The 19,197-nt window shown below is 39.3% G+C and overlaps 1 long non-coding RNA gene across 1 annotated transcript in view; it reads left to right on the forward strand.

Annotated features, from left to right (window-relative positions):
- The first annotated feature begins 4,362 nt into the window (after positions 1–4,362).
- LOC103590231 overlaps positions 4,363–19,197 on the forward strand; it is a 52,408-nt gene continuing 37,573 nt past the window's right edge. The window contains exon 1 of the long non-coding RNA XR_550453.1: positions 4,363–4,566. This is a non-coding gene — a long non-coding RNA (uncharacterized LOC103590231). The remainder of the gene's footprint in view (positions 4,567–19,197) is intronic.

Genomic DNA, 19,197 nt, shown 5'->3' on the forward strand with positions numbered 1-19,197 from the left:
TTTGTGAAGAGGCTTAATGCACTATCCTTTATCTCCCTGATCCTGAAGTACATTATTGATCAAGACGATAAACTTAGTTATTAAGGAAAAAAGACTTCTAGGTGAGATTAATGAACTTTATTCCCTTACCTCCTTTTTTCAAAGGTTAGCTCTTTTCAGAGGTTAGCTCTCTGCTGGGGCCTCTGGACAAGAATGCCATTAAGATAGCAATGTCTTCTGGGAAGTTAGTCTGTTAGTTATGGAACTTTCCTAATGTACTCTACGTTGAGAGACAGTGGTGTAATGGTAGCCCAACAAGAAATCAAAACTACCACTCGCATTTATGGGGTTAATATATGGACGGTTGAACCTGCCTCTGAAGACTTCAGCAGGTAAAAAGAGGAACAGAAATATTTTGTAGCCAATTCAAGACTATAAGCTAGCCCCAGAAGAACCATAGTGAACACAGTAAGTGATCAATAAGTGTTAGCTTTAAAAAATGGCACCTTCCAAACAACAAGATATTGGTAGCCCAAAAGCTAATATCTTAAGTCCCAAATAATATTCAGTGCCTATTCATCTGGTCTTTATGATGAAGATATGCCATACCTCTTAAATCAAGTTCCTAAAATGTGTTGTAGCCAACTATCCTATACTTGGAGTAAATATGTGACACAGAAACAGTGGAGTGGGGAAAGAGAAGCAGGCCATCTAATTGGCTGATTGGGCAGACCTGTCACTCTGCACATTCCATCCTGGTATTAAAGTCAAATGGTCTAAGTGTGTTTAGATCTCATAGATAAATGAACTGCAGAAGTGGAATCCTGTAGAATCTTTGGTTACTGTCTGTCGAACAATACAGGAACAATTCATCTGTCTTCTAAAAGACCATTAGTCATCTAACCTTACTTAAGTGGAGATGAGGTTAAAATAAACACCTTTAGAAGATCACTGGTCCTCTGTCACCATATGTCATCAAATGCTGGCCTCTGAAACCTATTTGAGAATCTAATATATAAACAAATAAATCCTTAAGGAGAAACAAAGCTCTTAGTACCTTAACCAAAAATTATCATCCCTCTTTATAATTTAAATTATTTTCCTTAACAACTTGGTAAATGTAGGATTGGGGGAATATTGTTGTTTTGTCATTATATTTTGTACAAGCAAAGGTTATTTTGGCGAGTTCATTTTTAAACTTCTTTTTTCCTGGTACAAAAAAAGATATGTAACTATAGTTCTGCTTAGTGATAGAACCAATTTGGCTTGACCAAATTTCTGATCATTTTCGGAAGGACTTCTTGCCAGTGTACTGAGGTTGAGTGTGGACAAAAGACATAACTTATGGACCCTGTAAGGCATCCTTTTTCTACTTGGCAAATGTCTCTCTTCCCTCTTGAGATTAGGCAGTAGCAGTTCTACTTTGTGGGAAACACAATTTCTTTTCTAAGTGGCCTGCTCAAATTAGATAGGGGGAAAAGGAAGAGATAAGGGCATTTCCCACATGATGGACATGGTTCATGTGTTCCGGAGAGGCCTAAGTAATTTTTTTATAGATAGATTGTGTACTAAGCTAGCTAGGCAGTTTTATATACTTTCACGTAGTAAGCTGTATAGTTTAAATTTTTTTAAAGAGGCTTTGCCTTTGACAGGGGAAGAAGGGACAGATGTCCTGTCCATTGCACAGAATGAATTTTTATCCTGGAAAAAAAAATTCAAATTTCATTGTTTTTAAAGTTTTTAATAGGACTTTGAAAATGTCAAGAGTGCAAAAATAACATCATGTTGTTTATTTAATCCATTAGCACATCAGCATGAAATGCATTTAAATGTTTGAAATTCATTTTAAATGAAGAACAAAAACCTAAAAAGTCAACATCCTCAGTCATAATTGTTGTAGAGAATTAGTATCCATTTTACCATGAGGAATTTGACCTTTCCATTATGGCCACTTTTTATCACATTGTCACCTTCCTCTGTGGTCATACTCTTTTATGCCAGTTTTCCCATCCAAAATGGTAATTACCTAAGATGCTTTTCCAGCCTTGTTGCTCACATGTGGCATTTGGGGGGGGGGGGGGTTCTTTGTTTTGTTTTTTCCTTTTATTTATTTTGGAATAAATTTTTAACTAATACATGTGCCCTATTATGTGGCATTTTTGTGATGGCAGCTACACATGCACGTACGCACTTTAAGGGAATGGGAATAAATTGAGCAAACCGAGTGAAAATCCCAAAAGTGATTTTTATCAATGTGTCTATGAAGGAAGATAGAGAAGACCAAGCTTTTAAAAAAATAAAAAATAGGAAATGAAATGGGGATGCATTACTTGGAGTCAGGAGGGATGTGATAGAACCACTGTGACTAGACAGCTTTGTCATTGACTTGCAAAGTGTACATGCATTTAAAGGAATATTGCCTTTAAAGGCTGCACTTTGGAATTCTTTTTAACTTTTATACGGTGAATATGCATTTGTGGTCAGTTCTTTTTGAGAGGTTTGTGTTGTTTGTGAAAAACTCTTCCACTTTCCCACTCCACGTCCTCTGCTCGATGGAAGCATTCTCTCCCTTCTGTGAGCGGCTGTGTTGATACGGCTGTCTTAGGTAGGAAGTTCCAGCTCAGAACTGGTACCAGTAGCCTGCTGATTAGGGGTCTTTTGTGGAGCCCAAGAGCCTTCCATAGCAGCACTTTAGTGTTTTACCTTTATGCTGATAGAATTGTGTATGTGTTTAAAAAAATAAAAATAATGCTAAATTGATTCGCTTTCTCTGATTTGTCTAGCCAGGCTTCAACTTATGTGTTACATTATACTACGTGGGCCTAAAACAAAAACTCTGATCTTTTTAGCAAGCTAAAAATAGTTTTAGCTCTTTTAATTATTTCATGGAAATAGTACTAGGACAAAGGAAATGTGCTATATTTATTAGCAACCATTTTAAAAACATATTATCCAGTAATACCTAATGTCATGAACAGGACTAATAACATAATGTTAAATAGATAAACAGTGTGTCAAGCAAAATAGGAAATATGACACTGTTGATTTGTATACGTTTATAAAAAAAAAAATAAATAAAAAAAAACCTGGAAGAAAAATCACCAAAATATTGCAAATGATTACTTCTGGTTGGAATGCCTATATGCAACTTTATTATTTCCATTATACTTTTTCCCCTAATTTTTCAGAGTAAAGCATATATTGTTTTTATAATAAAAACTGAAACTTTATTAATTTAAGAAATTCTTAAAAAGAAATAAAGGAAAGCAGCAAGAGCAGTTCTCTGAGGGGGCAAGGAGAAATCAATGACACTGTCAAAAGTAATACCAGGCTTTGTTTCTGTAGAGTTGGAGATTTTTGAGCTCCTTGTTTGGTGGGTGGGTCATAGGTGTCCTGTTAATGAAAAATGCCAGCCTGGTAACATGCAACAGGTGCAAACCTCTGCTTATAAGCCCTGGGAACAGTTTGAGAATTGCCAGCATCTTGGCAGTGTTCTGCAGCTCTCACAGCTGCTGTGTATCTGCTCCAACACTTCAGTGTTCTGTGCTGTGAGATCTGGCCCAACTCTTCTTACGCACCGCAGGCTTTGACCGACTACCAAATACTTGGCCAGAGTATTGTCATGAGAGCTGTCGGATGAAATTCTGGGGCAGGAGTCATCAGTCATTTAGTATGCTTCCAAAGGGAGTCAAAGGAATAGTTATTCCAGGATAAAGGGAATAGAAAAGAAAAAAATTAGAGCAGGTCTGTTATTTAAGAAAAACACAGAACCAAAGTACAGGAGAATTTGAGAGAGTCTTTGGTTCTAAGGATTTATCAGTCACTGTTTAAAGAGAATATGGTAGAGCCTCTGTGAAATGAGCGAGGTGAGCTTCAGCCGGGATGAGACAGATTTATTAGAGTTCTCTCATCACATCTCTTGGCCAAGAAAAACATGCACCTTGTCCAGAGACAGAGTTTTTCTTCCATTCCAGGAGGTGGAAGAAAACATCCAGACTTTAAGATGAGCAATTTTCACTAGCAATTTTTTGAAACCTACTCATGAATAAGTGAAAAGAAAAATTGTAAGGTAACTGGGGTCTTTCTGTATCAGGACTATCATCTTTGTAAAAACAAGCTAGTCCTGTGCTTGATCCCCTGCCTAATTACAGAACTCTCAATCTAGTCTTGATATAAGAAGCCAACATTCCCTCCGCATCTCCCAGAATGGTGGTTGCGTGTGACAGTGTAAATGTGCAACAGTACGTGGAACTGTTTCTTTTTATAATCCTGAAGGTTTCAATAGTGAGTGGAAGACGTGCAGTCTTTGGTCAGTTTTCTTTGGCTTGGGAGACATAAAGAATATTTGAGCTTCTCATTTCAGATTGACCTTGACTTTCCTCATTTTTTTCATCTCAGATCATCCAGCCCCTCTTAGAACTTGACCAAAATAGAAGCAAATTAAAGTTGTATATTGGACACCTGACAGCCCTCTGCCATGATCGAGACCCCCTGATCCTTCGTGGACTCACGCCACCAGCTTCCTATAACTTGGACGATGACCAGGCAGCTTGGGAGAATGAGCTGCAGAAGATGACCCAGGAACAGGTGAGTTTCTCGAGCTTTGACAAGAGCCTGTTAAAATTCAGCTGCTATTTAGGTTGACACACTGGGAGCTACCTACACAATGGGGAAATCAGTATTCAGATTCAAGATTCTTTTGGGGAGAGAGATTTTCAGATACCAATTTCTTATTGATTTCTAATTTATTTTTTGTTTTTTAAATTAAATTGACAAATAAAAAATGTATGTATTTATCATGTACAATATGTTGTTTTGAAATATGTGTACATTGTGGAATGGCCAAATCGAGCTAATTAACATACACATTACATCACATACTCTTCATTTTTTGTGATAAGAGCACTTAAAATCTCTCTTAGCAATTTTTAAGACAATACATTGTTATTAGCTATAGTCAGCATGTTGTACCGTAGATCTCTTGAACTTATTTCTGTCTAACTGAAATTTTGTACCCTTTCACTAACATCTCCCCAATCCCTACCCCCACCCCAGCCCATGGTAACCACCATTCTCCTCTTAGATTGAAGATTCTTAGCAACAAACAGTCTTCAGCCGATATTTGGAATTACCTTTTTTTTTTTTTGAGACCGGGCGCCACACTCTCCCTAGTGCGCCACGGGCTCGGCCCTTTGGAATTACCTTTTAAAGGAAGTGCCACTTGATTCTTTTCTCAGTGTAACTTGCTCAAGTATCAGAAAGGGCTGATTTAGAAGGGAGAAGATTAAGAACAATCTGTTAACATGCCATAGGTTATTACATAGAACTGATGGCTACTGAAGACAAGTTGGACTTAAGGATGTTAGAATAAGGGATTTTTTGACAAGTTAGTGGCATGAATCTTCAGTTGTCTCTAGGAAACTGTGGGTTACAACATACTCTTAAGTTTTTAAGTGAAAGAACCTTTAGATGAATTAGTTTCGGTTAACTCCATGTCTTAGTTAATTCAGGCTGCTATAAGACAGTACCATAGACTGGGTGGCTTATAAACAACAAAAATTTATTTCTCACAGTTGTGAAGGCTGGAAATCCCAGATCAGGGAGCCAGCGTGGTTGTGTTCTGGTGAAGGGCCCTTTTTGGCAGACTGCTGACCTCTTGACCTAATCACCTCCCAAAGGCCCCCACCTCCTCATAGCATCCACATTGGGGGTTAGGTTAGTCTGTAGCACCCCCTATGCTACGTTTTCTGCTTACTGTTGCCTATAAAAAACCAATGATTCTCTTTCTTGTATGTTGTGATTTTTGTTAAATAAAGAGATGATAAGGCTAGCCTGGAGATAAAAATCGTGAATAAAAGAAACAAAGAGAAAGCCGGATGAGGATATGGATAGAGAGCAGACATGGAAAATGAAGGAAGGAAAAATTGGATGAACACTGAGAAATAGAATAGAGAAAATTTTAAAACATTAATTCAAAGCTCCTTTGCTTCTTAGTTTACAAGTAGAGATCAGTGATATTCCTTACCCCTTACAGACTATAATCATACCAGCCAAAAGACTAAAGAAATGTGCAGGTGTGGTAATTTTACTAAAACTCTTCATCAGAATTTTGAAGCCAAACTCAGTTTCCAGCTACCTACCTCCTATTTGTTAAACATTATTTGTTTACTCATTATATTAAATACAAAACCTCCTGTGGTATGATGTTAAAGACAGCAGTGACAACCCAGAAGTGAGGAAATGCCAACTGGAGAGCGTTAGCACTGTACCTACTTCCCCACGATGCAGATATTACCTAGTAATAGACCTCTTTCACAGCCTAACTAGTTATCTAAGGTACCTCATTTATTAGATGTGAAAAGGTAAGGTCTACTTTGCAAATTTAGCATGTTGCCATAAATTTTAATTTCTTCCTTTTCTTGAAAGGTGTGGGGGGGAGCGGAATTTAAAGGACAGCATTAAACTAAATTCCTAATAGCTCTTTTTGATATTAATAACCATATAGTAAAAATGCAACTGAAAGCCCACTGGAAACAGGGCACACAGCTAGATCATTTTAGAGATTTTCTGCTTCAAAAATTTGCAGAAAAACAATGTTTCTTAAAGTTCTAACATAGTGCTATATCAGAGTTTAACTGGTATTAAATTACTCCTTTGTAAAATAGCTTGTCTTTGAAATGGAAAAAGTATTTTCACTCAACCTATATTGTAAATATGCCTGGATATACTTAATTCAGTCTTTCAAAGGAGAAAGAAAAATATCTTCAGGGTGAGACCAAGATAGAAAATTCCAAACTGAGAATTTCTCTGTAAGTTTTGAGTGAATGAAACCAGGAATTCATTAACAGACTTGCCTTTACACATAGTTACAGTCAAGCTACTGCCTTCATCGAAATGATTTTGTTCACACACATGAATTCTGTTAACTCATGTTTCCCCTTGATTAAGAATGTATTTCAGTTACTGAAGTTACTGTTTGAGGCATGTCGAATTGTAACTTCAGCTGTATTCCCTGGGAAGCCTGGGGAACAGGGCACTTAGGTCATCTGTAAAGAAATACTGACACCACCTTCTATAAGCTTCTCCATAGTTGCTAATGATTGGTGGAGAAACCGACCAATTTTCTGCCTCCTCACCTCAAATAAGAATTTAAGGGAATAATGCAGGCTATCTAACGATGCAAAATGACTTGCCTGTGAAAGTATTGTGATTGAGGTTTACATAAGATACAAAGGAACTTCAAAAAGTTCATGGGAAGATTCGTATTATCTTTTAATTCTATTTTTCTATGAACTTTTTGAAGTACCTTCCTATGAGTCACTACTAGGTATGCATATCGGTTTATTTTGTGTGTGTGTGTTTTATTTACACTTCTGTTTTTGTGATGTAGAGCCTTCTGCTTCTGACATTCGTATTATTCATCTCTGTGTCTCCAGTGCATTTCACTGCCACCATGTTCTCCGCTGCATCCCCTGAGGACAGGAAAAGAGCCTTGTCCATTTCTTTGATGCTGTATCCTCTGTACCAGGAACAATGCCTAGCATACAGTAGCTGCTCAGTAAATATTTGCTGAATGAGTAAGAGACACAGAGCAAAAGGAAGGCAGGCAGACAGGATAAAGTCCATACTCCTTTCATACCGTACAAGGCTTTCTTTCATTTGGCTTCCTAAGTGCATACCTCCTCTCACCTATCCTTGAGCATACTGAAACAACTTATAGAGTTTCATTTTTGGTTTTGATTTTGTTTTTATTGATTGATTGATTGATTGATTGATTGATTGATTGATTGAATGGCTGGCTGGTATGGGAATTGAACCCCAGACCTTGGTGTTATCGGCACCACCTCTAACCAACTGAGCTAACCGGCCAGCCCCAACTTAAGTTTTTTAAAAGGACTGCACTGTTTGATGAGTCCTTTTGCTCACAGTGATCCTTCCGTCCTTCTCTACCTTGTCTCCCTGAGGAACACCTAAATAGGAATCTTAACAAACTCAGCTCAGACATCATTTCTTCTAGGTATTCTTTCCTGAAACCCCAGGCAGAATGTGCCACTCCCTCCTTAGGGCCTCTCCACAGACGTGAAAACAAGTAAATGTTACAGGTTACATTTACTTGTTTTCACATCTGTATTGTAGGTTATCTGCCTGTTGAAGGTAGGAAACAAATCATTTTCATCTTAGAATTAGCACCACAACAGGTACTTGGTACTTGCTCAGTAATTTAAATGAGTGAATTAATTCTAGTGAGTTGGGCATAGTTTATCATTTTGTATTTCATATTCGTTATCCTTATTTCTCCAACTAGTTTACAAGCTTCTTCACTGCCAGAACCTTGTCTTATATGTCTACAGTGCACAGCACAATGCATGTAGGGAATGCTTAACTGATTATTTATTTGGTGACCCAAGATAGTTTCCTCAGTACCACTGAATAGCTTGGATAGTATGACTGTCAATGTCAGAAACCAGGCAGACTCCACTCAGAGTCTTGAACGCATAATCTGCAACTCCCTCGCCTATAGGAGCCTAAAAATATAACCTTACATCTGAAGATTTCTCTGAATTGTTTTGTTTCCTCTACCCTCTTAGAGGAAGGCTACCATATCAACTAAACTTGGGGATTTGTTTATTTTTCTTACCTCAATAGTTTTTACTTTATGTATATTGATGCTCTGTTATTGAGTACATACACGTGAAGGATTGTTGTGTCTTTGTTAATTTTTTAAGGAATTTATTTATTTTTTAATTGAAGCATATTGACGGTACATTTCTTCAGGAATTTTGACTCTAACATTATGTAATGTCCGTATTCAAAGCCAGTAATATTCCATGCTCTGAAGTCAGCTTTGTCTGATATTAATGTAACTCGTCCAGCTCTCATTAGATGAATGTGTGTGTGTGATTTTTTCATACATTTGCTTTTTAAGCTGTGTCTTTATATTTACAGTGGGTTTCTTGTAGAAAGCATATATCCAATCATTCTCTGTCTCATAACTGTTCAGACCATCTGCACTTGGTGCAGTTATTGATATAGTTGAGTTAAGTCTGTCATCTTGCTGTTTGTTATCTGTTTCTTCTATTTGTCCCTTTTTCCTTCTTTTACTGCTTCCTTTTTAATTAATTGAGTATTTTTTTATGACTCTGTTTGATTTCCACAGGTGGCTTATAAGCTCTACAGTCCCCACCCCTTTAAGTGGTTGTGCTGTGGTTTACAGTGTACAGCTTTAACTTATCATAGTCTGCCTTGAAGAAATAGTGTGCCATTTCAGGTGTAGTATAGAAATCTTTCAATAGTATATTTCTATTTCCTTTGTCCCAAACTTATGCTATTTTTGGCATACATTTTGTTCCTCCATATATTATAAACCCCACAGTTCGTTGTTACTATTTTTTGCTTCAATCAGTTATCTTTTTTTTTTCAATTTTTTGTTGTGACAAAATACACATAACACAAAATTTACCATCTTAACCATTTTTAAGGGTACAGTTCAGTATTATTAAATACATTCATTTTTTTTTTTTTTTTGTCTTTTGTCTTTTTTCCGTGTCCGGCAACGGATCGCAACCCTCAGTGTTGCCCCCGCACCGGACCGGGGACCGGCAACGGGATTGCAACCCTCGGTGTTGCTCCTGCGCCTCGCTCAGCCAGCGAGCGGGAATCTTAACCATTTTTAAGGGTGCAGTTCAGTATTATTAAATACATTCATTTTTTTTTTTTTTTGTCTTCTGTCTTTTTTCCGGGTCCGGCAACGGATCGCAACCCTCAGTGTTGCCCCCGCACCGGACCGGGGACCGGCAACGGGATTGCAACCCTCGGTGTTGCTCCTGCGCCTCGCTCAGCCAGCGAGCGGGAACCGGTCTGTATGTGGGATCCGAACCCTCGGGCAGGAGCACCGCCGCGCTTCCCAAGCAGCGCACTATCCAGTGCGCCACCGGGCCGGCCCATTAAATACATTCATAATGCTGTGCAGCCATCACCCCCATCCATTTTCATAACTCTTTTCATCTTCTGAGACTGAAATGCTGTACCTGTCAAACAACAGTGCCCCCTTCTCCCGTCCCCGCAGCCACCATTCTGTCTTCTCTCTCTCTGATTTTGACTTCTCTGTGTACTTCATGTAAGGGGATTGCAAATATTTTCTCCCATCCTGTGGCTTGCCTTCTTCCTCTGTTAATAGTGTCTTTTGGTGCACAAAATTTTTAAATTTTCATGAAGTCCAATTTATCTGTTTTAATCAGTTATCTTTTATAGAGGTTAAGAATTAGAAAGTAATGTCTTGTGTATTTACTCATATGTTTACCATTTCAACTGTATGTCTTATTTGTATATGTCTAAATCCCCATCTGTTATCACATTCCTTCTGCCTAAAGAACTTCCTTTTAAATGTCTTATAGTATAAGTCTCCTGGCAATGAATTCTATGTCTTATTTGCCTAAAGAAATGTCTTTTTGTCACCTGTTATGGGATGCTTTGTTCCCCGCAGTACCCTCCCAAAAAACTCGTATGTTTAAGCCCTAAACCTGAGTACCTCAGAATGTGACTATATTTGGAGATAAGGTCTTTAAAAAGGTAATTAGGTTAAAATGAGATTGTTAGGATGGGCCCTAATCCATTTTGATTGGTGTCTTTATAAGAGACACACCAGGACACGCAAACATAAAGAAAATACCAAATGAGGGCTCAAAGGGAAGGTGGTCACCTGTAAGCTGAGGAGAGAGGCCTCGGAAGAAACAAACCTGCTCACACCTTGATCTTGGACTTCTCGCCTCCAGGACTGTGAGAAACACATTTCTGTTGTTTAAGTCACCCAGTCTGTGGTATTTTGTTATGGCTGCATTAACAAACTAACTCAGATTTGGTTACCAAGAAGTGGGGTGCTGGTGTAACAAGTACCTGAAAATATGGAAGTGACTTTGGAACTCATTAATGGGTGGAGATTGGAAGAGTTTTGAGGTGCATGATAGATAAAACGGATTATTGCTCATTACATGTGAATGTTAAAGGTGCTCCTGGGGAGGCATCAGATAGAGGTGAGGAAGATGCTCAGACACTAGAAGGAACAGCAATCCCTGTTCTAAGGGCAAAGAACTCAGCTGAATGGTATCATAGTGTTTTGGGAAGGTAGAATTTATGAGTGATGAACTTGGTTATTTAGCTGAGGAGGTATCTAGTCAAAGCATTGAAGGGTGCAGCCTGATTTCTTCTTACTGCTTATTATAAAATGTGAGAGGAAAGATAAATTGAAGGAGTTGTTAAGCAAAAAGGAAGTAGATCTTGAAGATTTGGAAACTTCTCAGCCTATATATTGCAAAGAATAAGAGAGTGTGTTCTGGAGAAAACACCAGAGGTTGGCTGGATGGTCATTCCATAAAGAGATTGATTACTCAAGGATAATCAGCCATCTGAGCAGAAGCCAGGAATGTAGATGATGTTATACCTACAAAAATTCTGCAAGTTTGGACTAAAGGAGGCAGAGATAGGACAAAATGATAGAAGACTTCTAGGATTCTATAGGATTGCATAATAGAGCTATTTGGCTGTGTGTTGTCCTTTAAAGGAAAGGAAAGAATGACCCTGAAGGCAATTCAGAGATCAGCAGAGCTGCCACTGTCACTACAGGTCCAGAAAGCACAGGTTTTAGGGCAAGGCTATGTCCTCTTTGATTCCAGGGGGCAGGGCCATCACCATGCCAAGGCTACCACCCCTGTGGGTCTGGAAGGCAGGGCCTCCACTCTGGTGGGCTTTGAGGGTAAAACATCAAGCCAAAGAGGATTATTCCTGAGGCTTAAAATCTAATGGAATTTGCCCTGCTAGGTTTTGGACTTGCATGGGACCCATGACCCCTTTTTTCTTTCCAACTTCTCCCTTTCGGAATGAGAATGCCTATCTTGTGCCATCCCATCATTATATTTTGGAACCAGATAGCTTGACTGGGCTCAGGTTCACAGCTGGACGGGAATCATTTTGCCTCAGGGTGAATCATACCTTGAGTCTCACCACACTTGATTGATTGATATTTAGATGAGTTGATGCCAGATGGATTAAGAGATTAGGACATAGAGACACACCAGGGTCACATGTGCACAAAGAAAATACCATGTGAGGGCACAGTGAGAAGGTGGCCATCTGTAAGCCAAGGAGAGAGGCCTCAGAAGAAATGAAACTTGCCAACACTTGATCTTGGGCTTCTAACCTCCAGAACTGTGAGAAAATACATTTCTGTTGTTTAAGCCTCCCAGTCTGTGGTATTCTGTTATGGCAGCCCTAGCAAGCTAATATACCTTCTTATTGAAAGATATTTTTCTCTGGGTATAGAATTCTTGGTTGACAGGGTTTTTCTTTTAACACTTTAAAGATACCATTCCATTTTCTTCTGGTTTGCATAGTTTCTGCTGACGTCTGCTATGTTCATGTAGTTTTGTTTTTTGCTATGCCATGTTTCTTTTTTTTCTGGCCACTTTCAAGATTTTCTCTTTATGTTTGGTTTTCAACCATTTGACAATAATGTGTTGAGTTGTGTTTGTCTTTATATTTACCCTATCTGGGATTCTCTTAGGCCCTTGGATTCATGTTTTGTTATCTTTCATTAATTTTGGAAAATTCTTGACCATTATCTCTTTAAGTATGACTTTTGCCACTTTCTCTCTTCTCCTTTTTTAACTACAGTTATATATTTGTTAGGTCATTTGATATTGTCCCACATCTCGTAGTTGTCTATTCTGTTTTGTTTTGTTTTGTTTTCCACTTTTTTTGTATGTTTGAAGATTCCTGTTATTAGTCTGGATAATTTCTATTGCTCTGTCTTTAAGTTCACTTTTTTTTTTACGCGTCTCATAATTTTATATTAATTGTTTAATATTATATGTAAAAGAAAAGGAGAAACTGAGGTAAATAATGTTTATGTCTGGAAATAGGCATCCTCTTCTGTCAGGCCATTGGCATTGGGGACTGAATCAAGGATTGGAAACTGAGCTGGGTCTGGGTCAGTCATCCTCATTGCACCACAGGCTTTAAATGTTGCAGTGGTGGACTGCTTAGTGTGAGTTCTAGAGTGCCATATTTTCTGTTTTCCTGCTTTGCTCTCAGCTTTCAGCAGGTCCTGCCTGACTGCACCACAGAGAGCTCTCTCCTGATGCTCTTGCCCTTCTCCAAGTGAAACACTGCTCTTGTCACTCAATGCAAGACTCATGGTGGGGGCAGGAATGTGTCTTCACTCTCCTGCTGCAGCCTCAGTCTCAGTGCCCCTGTCCACCTCCAGTGACAGACAACATCTCCCTATTATTCAGTACAGGGCTAGACCTTATGCTGATTTCCTGCCCCTTCCCCAGTAGCAGCAGACTTCTGCTTTGAATCAGTTCATAATTTAAGGGCCTGGTGGACTTACTGTCTCTTTCCTTGTAACAGTTTGCTTTTGCCTAGTGCCAGTGCAAGAGCTAGGGTAGGTTTTCGACTCCTTCTCTGGTGGTAGCCAATCACTGTCTAGGAACAGGGGCCATGAGGGTTTCCTGCCCTACCCCCAGCAGCACACAGTTCTCCTGTTGAAGCAGAGTTAGGCTCTAGGCACTGAGGGTTTCCTGGCACATGGTTTTGCTTCGTCTAAGAGAAGAGTCCAGGGTGCAGGTGAGTCTTGTGTGTCTCTCCTCTCATGGCAGCCAGTCACCACCTGTGCTCAGGCATAGCCTGGCACATGGATAGGTTCCTCTAGTACTCCTGCTCTACCCTCAACTTTGGCAGGGTCCATACCTCTGCACCATAGAGGGAGAACTCTCCTAGGTTTCCTCTTCTGCACCTAGTCTTTCCAACAGACTCTCAGTGGAGGCCAGTCAAAGGGTTGGATAGTGGGTGTGGATTCCCTTGTGTCTGGGGCTCCAAGGGATTCTAATCTGTCAAGTTGGCCCATATTCTGACTTAAAGAATTTTTTTACATTGTACTTGTTTTCTTCCTACCCACTTTTATGGCTGCCACCTCTTCCTCCTGTGCTCTGCCAGAAGTGCGTCCTGTCTCTCCTCCAATGGTCTCATCATCCTTGAATTCAGTTCACCTGGTTACCTTGGGACCGCCACTGGGAGGGGATGGGACAAAAAAAAAAATCCTTTCTTGTTGCTGGAAGGGAGCAATATTCTCTGAGGGGTTTCTACATTCTAAGCAAATGTGGAACTCCTTGTAAACTTGGGTCATTGTCAGTTTGCAAGATAAAAGAAGAAAATGCACAAAGGGCATTATTTTAAGGCTTCCAGCATCTCCTGTTCCTACTTTCACAAAGTTTACACATGTTTACAGAAAGCTGTCGTTATCCAAGACCCTCAAATTCTGCTTACTTAGACGGCTGTAGTTTATTAAGCTTATGCTCCAATATTTTTTCTGTACATTTCTGTACAGAATATATAGAAAAGAAAGATGCTGAAAACAACTCATTGCATCTGCATTCTTAAGCTTTTTTAGTGCTGATAGGTAACTGGTATTTTAATTTGTGCTTATCTGGATAGGGGATATTTGAAGAGTGAGAGGAAAACAAGGTAGCAAGTTGTCCTTAAATAATGGCAGCATGAGGATTGGAAGAGGAAGAAAATGTTCTTTCTTTTTTTTTTTTTTCCTTTTTGTCTTTTTTTTCGTGACCGGCAACGGATCGCAACCCTCAGTGTCGTGCCCGTACCCGACCGGGACCGGCAACGGGATCGCAACCCTCGGTGTTGCGCCCGCACCTCGCTCAGCCAGTGAGCGGCTGGTCTGTATGTGGGATCCGAACCCTCGGTGGGAGCGCCACCACACTCCCAAGCGGCGCACTGTAGCAGTGCGCCACCGGGCCGGCCCAGAAAATGTTCTTTCTGCTAACCCAATTTGGAAAATCTCTGTTGACCAAATAGAAATAAACCCAATGAACATATTCAAGTGAATGGTTCCAACATCTTAAAACCCACATACACACACACACGCACACACACATACAGTATGAGTGGCATGGTAGAAAAAATAGTGACACTGGAGTCAGACAGATCTGAGTTCACAGTCCAGCTCTGTCTTGGGACACTGATCAGTTCTGAAACTTTCTGAGCCCCGGTTTTTTCAGCACTAAAATAGGGATAATAATACTTGCTCCCCAGGATTGCTTGAGATTTAATGAGACAGTAGTACCTAAATCACTAAAATAGTTACAAAGAAACACCCTTCAGGCCTTATGTTCAATCATGAATCACTTTGTCAGAGATTACCCCTATAGACTAGTTAAGCTTTCTCAATTCCATGAGCTTCTGTTTTCTCTTTTCAAGGCAGTTGTACGTTTGGCACTTGTCCTTGTACAGCCATAGTATTATATCATAAAGAATAAAAATAGTGAGTTCAGGTAGATTGGAAAGATGAATGAATCTTATCTTTAAAAACAATCCAGAGATGAGAATATAAAATTTTTGGCCAGAGTTACAAACTGAAAAATTTTTAAATTACTGCTATGAATAGATTCAAGACAAAATCCGGGAAGGAATTAGGCAGTAAAATCCAATCATTGTGTCAGAATTCCATAATGGTCCATTTAGGAAATAGGATGATGATTATTTTATTCCTGGTGCTATAATTTTATATTGACTGAACCGGTATTGATGTACTCCAGTAACATGTTCCATTTTTGAAAGTTAGAAGATTATTTACACCCATAGAACTATTAAGGGTTTTTTGTTTGTTTGTTTGTTTGTTTCTGATCTATCAAACTTCCTATGGTAGCTTAATGATAATTATAGGATAGCTAAATGGCCTTTCTAGTCTGCCCCCAAATTTTACACTCTTTGGAGTTTTCTTTGGGTGTGATATATTGGTTTGGATTGATGGGTATGTGGATGACAGGCATACATGTGTGCATTAGTGCTGTGTACTACTAGTGCCAGCTTCAGTGTGCCGTAGAAGCTAAGAGCATAGGTTTTAGAGTCAGACAGACTTGGATTGTGGGTTCTACCTCCACTTCCCATCTGCTTGATCTTAGTTTTCTTAACACCTCTATAGCTAGCTGTTCCTTCATATTTCAGTGGACATGATATTGCAGTGAGAATTATAATGCTTATCAGTAGTTGCTATCACTTTATCATCATCATTATTTTCAGTTAATATTTTACTAAAAATCATCCTGATGAGCCCCATGTCAACTTGGAATTTTTCCCTATTCTAGAATCTTGAGCATGGAAAATTCTAACCCTGCATCTGTAATCATATCTGGGCTTTCTTAATTTCAAGCTTCCTGTCACTCATGTTGTGATCCAAGAGGGCAGTCTTAAATATATATATTTTAGGAGTTACAAAAATTATTTTCAGAGGATTCCAGGAAGTTTTTCTTTAAAACATTCACCTGCCATTCTTTATATTTTATAAATGTCTAAACGTGTGTGTAGTTCCAATTTTTGTTTCTCAAACTTTTAAAAAGAGTTTCACACGTTCTTTTCTTTTTGTGTCTGTTTGCAACAAATTATTTTTAATAAAATATTTTAAGCATTCATGAAACTATAAATATTAATATAACATTACCTTTGCACTCAGAATTAACAAATATTACTATCAAATCTGCTTCAGACCCTTTTTTTTTAATGTTAAGTATAGTGTGATACTGTGATATAATAAGAAATATATATTTGGACTCTGCCCCTGGTTCCTTTGCACACAGCTCCTAAAACCCTTGAAATTTCGTGAGCGAAGAGTGTCTTTTGTGTGCTAATGAGATGACTGGAGGGTGGGGACTCCTGGATAGCCTCAGGATGAGGACCGGTTGCCAAGGGAACCAACCAAGTGATGAGAGGGTTGGGATTTTCAGCTTCACACCCACCCTCTGGGGAGGGGAAATAGACTGAAGATTGAGTTGATCACCAGTGGCCAGGGATGTAATTAATTAGGCCTTCCTAATGAAGCCTCCATAAAAACCCAGAAAAGTAGGGTTTGGATGAGCTTCTGGTTAGCTGAATATATGGAGGTGCCTGGAGGGTGGCACACCCAGAGAGAGCATGGAAGCTCTGTGACTTTTCCCACATACCTTGTGCACCCCATAGTACTCTCAGCCAATGAGGAACTGCGGTGAGGGACTTGCGCACTAGGGAATCAATTGCTTGCTACAGCCCTTTTCCATGTGCCTGCCCTTCAGACACCCAAACGTATATGGCTGTAATTAAAGTCTTGCTTCGCTGTACCTCCTGTCTCTGTGTCCATCCTTTGGCATTGGACAGGTGAGGGCATTTCTCACATATCTCTTCATCTGACTGTTCGTTAGTATTTTTTAAAATATACTTTGTAATAAATGAGTAAACATAAGTGAAGTGTTTCCCTGAGTTCTGTGAGCCACTCTACCAAATTCACCCAACCCAAGGAGGAGATCATGGGAACCCCAGTTTATAGCTGGTTGGTCAGAAGCACAGGTCACAACCTGGGGCTTGCAATTGGACTCTGATGTTTGGGAGAGGGGCAGCCTTGTGGGACCAAGCCCTCAACCTGTGGGATCTGATGCTATCTCCAGGTAGATAGTGTCAGAATTGAATTAAATTTTAGACACCTAGTTGGTGTCTGCTGGAGTGTCTGTTATCAGAAGCATTGTGTCGAGTGTGTGAAAGTAGGAAAAACACTTTGGTTTTTCCTATCTCTAATAATTGTGAAAGTCTCCATTTTACCCCTTCTCAACTGCATTTTTCTTTTTACCTCTGTAGTGGCAATCACTGTTCTAAATTGCTATCCACATTGTTACCTTTTTAATAAACATGTTTCCATAAACAGTATGCAGTATGTTTAGTATAATGTAAATTTCAAATGTATAGTATCATACTACTCGGGCTTTTTCTTTTTTTTTTTCTTTTGGCAGCTGGCCAGTAAGCAGATCTGAACCCTTGACCTTGGTGTTATGAGCACCACACTCTAACCAAGTAAGCTAACAGGCCAGCCTTCATTATTCCTTTTTTTTTTCTTTTTTAATTTTTATTTTTTATTATTATTTTATTTTAATTTTTTATAATTAGCCCTCACTATTTCTTACCCAGGCCCTCTAGTCACATGGTATCAGAAGAAGATACATTGTTGAAATTTTTCATAAAAGGTGAATCTTCTACCATTGTATGTATGGTCCTGGAGCCAAAATAAGCTTTCTTTGAAGAAACAGATTGAGGTAGTGTCAAGGTAGAATGCTGTTATAGTACAAAGTGGCTTGACCTAGCACTAAGAAAAAGGTTTCATTAAGTTCACTTTTAGATGTAAGCATCTTCTCTTTATATTAGAACACTCCTGTATTTAATCACTGTCTATTATCTTTCAGAATCGCAGCTCATAACTGAAATTCCAGGTCCAGGTTTTCTATGCTGCACCTATAACTTCTCGTATGGAAGATGCCCTTATTTCTTTGCCAAGCCTTTGGCGGTCTTTTGGGCGGGAGACCTTGTTAGTGTCTCTGTGGATCCAGCATTGACACTACCTAACATAGAACTGACATCTACTGAAGGAGCTGACGCAGTGCTTCTTAGGTCGAGCATTTTAAAACTCCATGAAAATTGTGGGAGACTTTCAACTAACATTTCTTTGGCAAAGGCTTTTCCCTTGAATATAAATGCAAACAGTTTGGGGTTTTAAAGTTTCAAACTTAGTTATTCTCATAGGGCTCACAGATTTGGGTCCTGATGTGTTTAGGAGGGGTAACAATGGGTTTAACATAAACATTGTGTATGTTTTTAAAAGACTTAATGGACATATGCTACACATCAATTCTTTAGTTTCAGAAAGATGCAACAGGGTGGGAAGCTCCAGATAGCCACAGGTGTATATATTGGAAAGACCACACTCATATACGTGGTGGTACGTGGTCTTTCTCATAGCTGCAAGTGATTGTATTCAGCTTGACAATGGGGTGAGGAAATATTTATAAGTCTCCTATGACTCTCTCATTCATACACCACTGTGCTGTATAACATGATTTTCCTGCAATAATAAACTTCAACTTTTCAACTTGTCACCAGTGCAACGGCTTATATAGTTATAAAGTGAATGTGGTAACCAACTAGGTACTTACTATTGTTCTTGGGTCAAAGTATCCTAGTTTGAAGAAATTTTATGTATTGTGATTTTACACACACTGGCCAGAGTCAGATAGTGTGACTATAAATAGATGTGGTCTTGGCTGCCTATAGTTGTTGGGCCTCCCTGAGCCAGAGGCCGACAAAACCGAGCGGGAAGAGACCCCGGTCCGGCCGGGGGTCCCTTGTGGGGCTGAG

The sequence above is a fragment of the Galeopterus variegatus genome, unplaced genomic scaffold (genome assembly GCF_000696425.1).
Source record: "Galeopterus variegatus unplaced genomic scaffold, G_variegatus-3.0.2 Scaffold784, whole genome shotgun sequence".
NCBI lineage: Eukaryota > Metazoa > Chordata > Mammalia > Dermoptera > Cynocephalidae > Galeopterus > Galeopterus variegatus.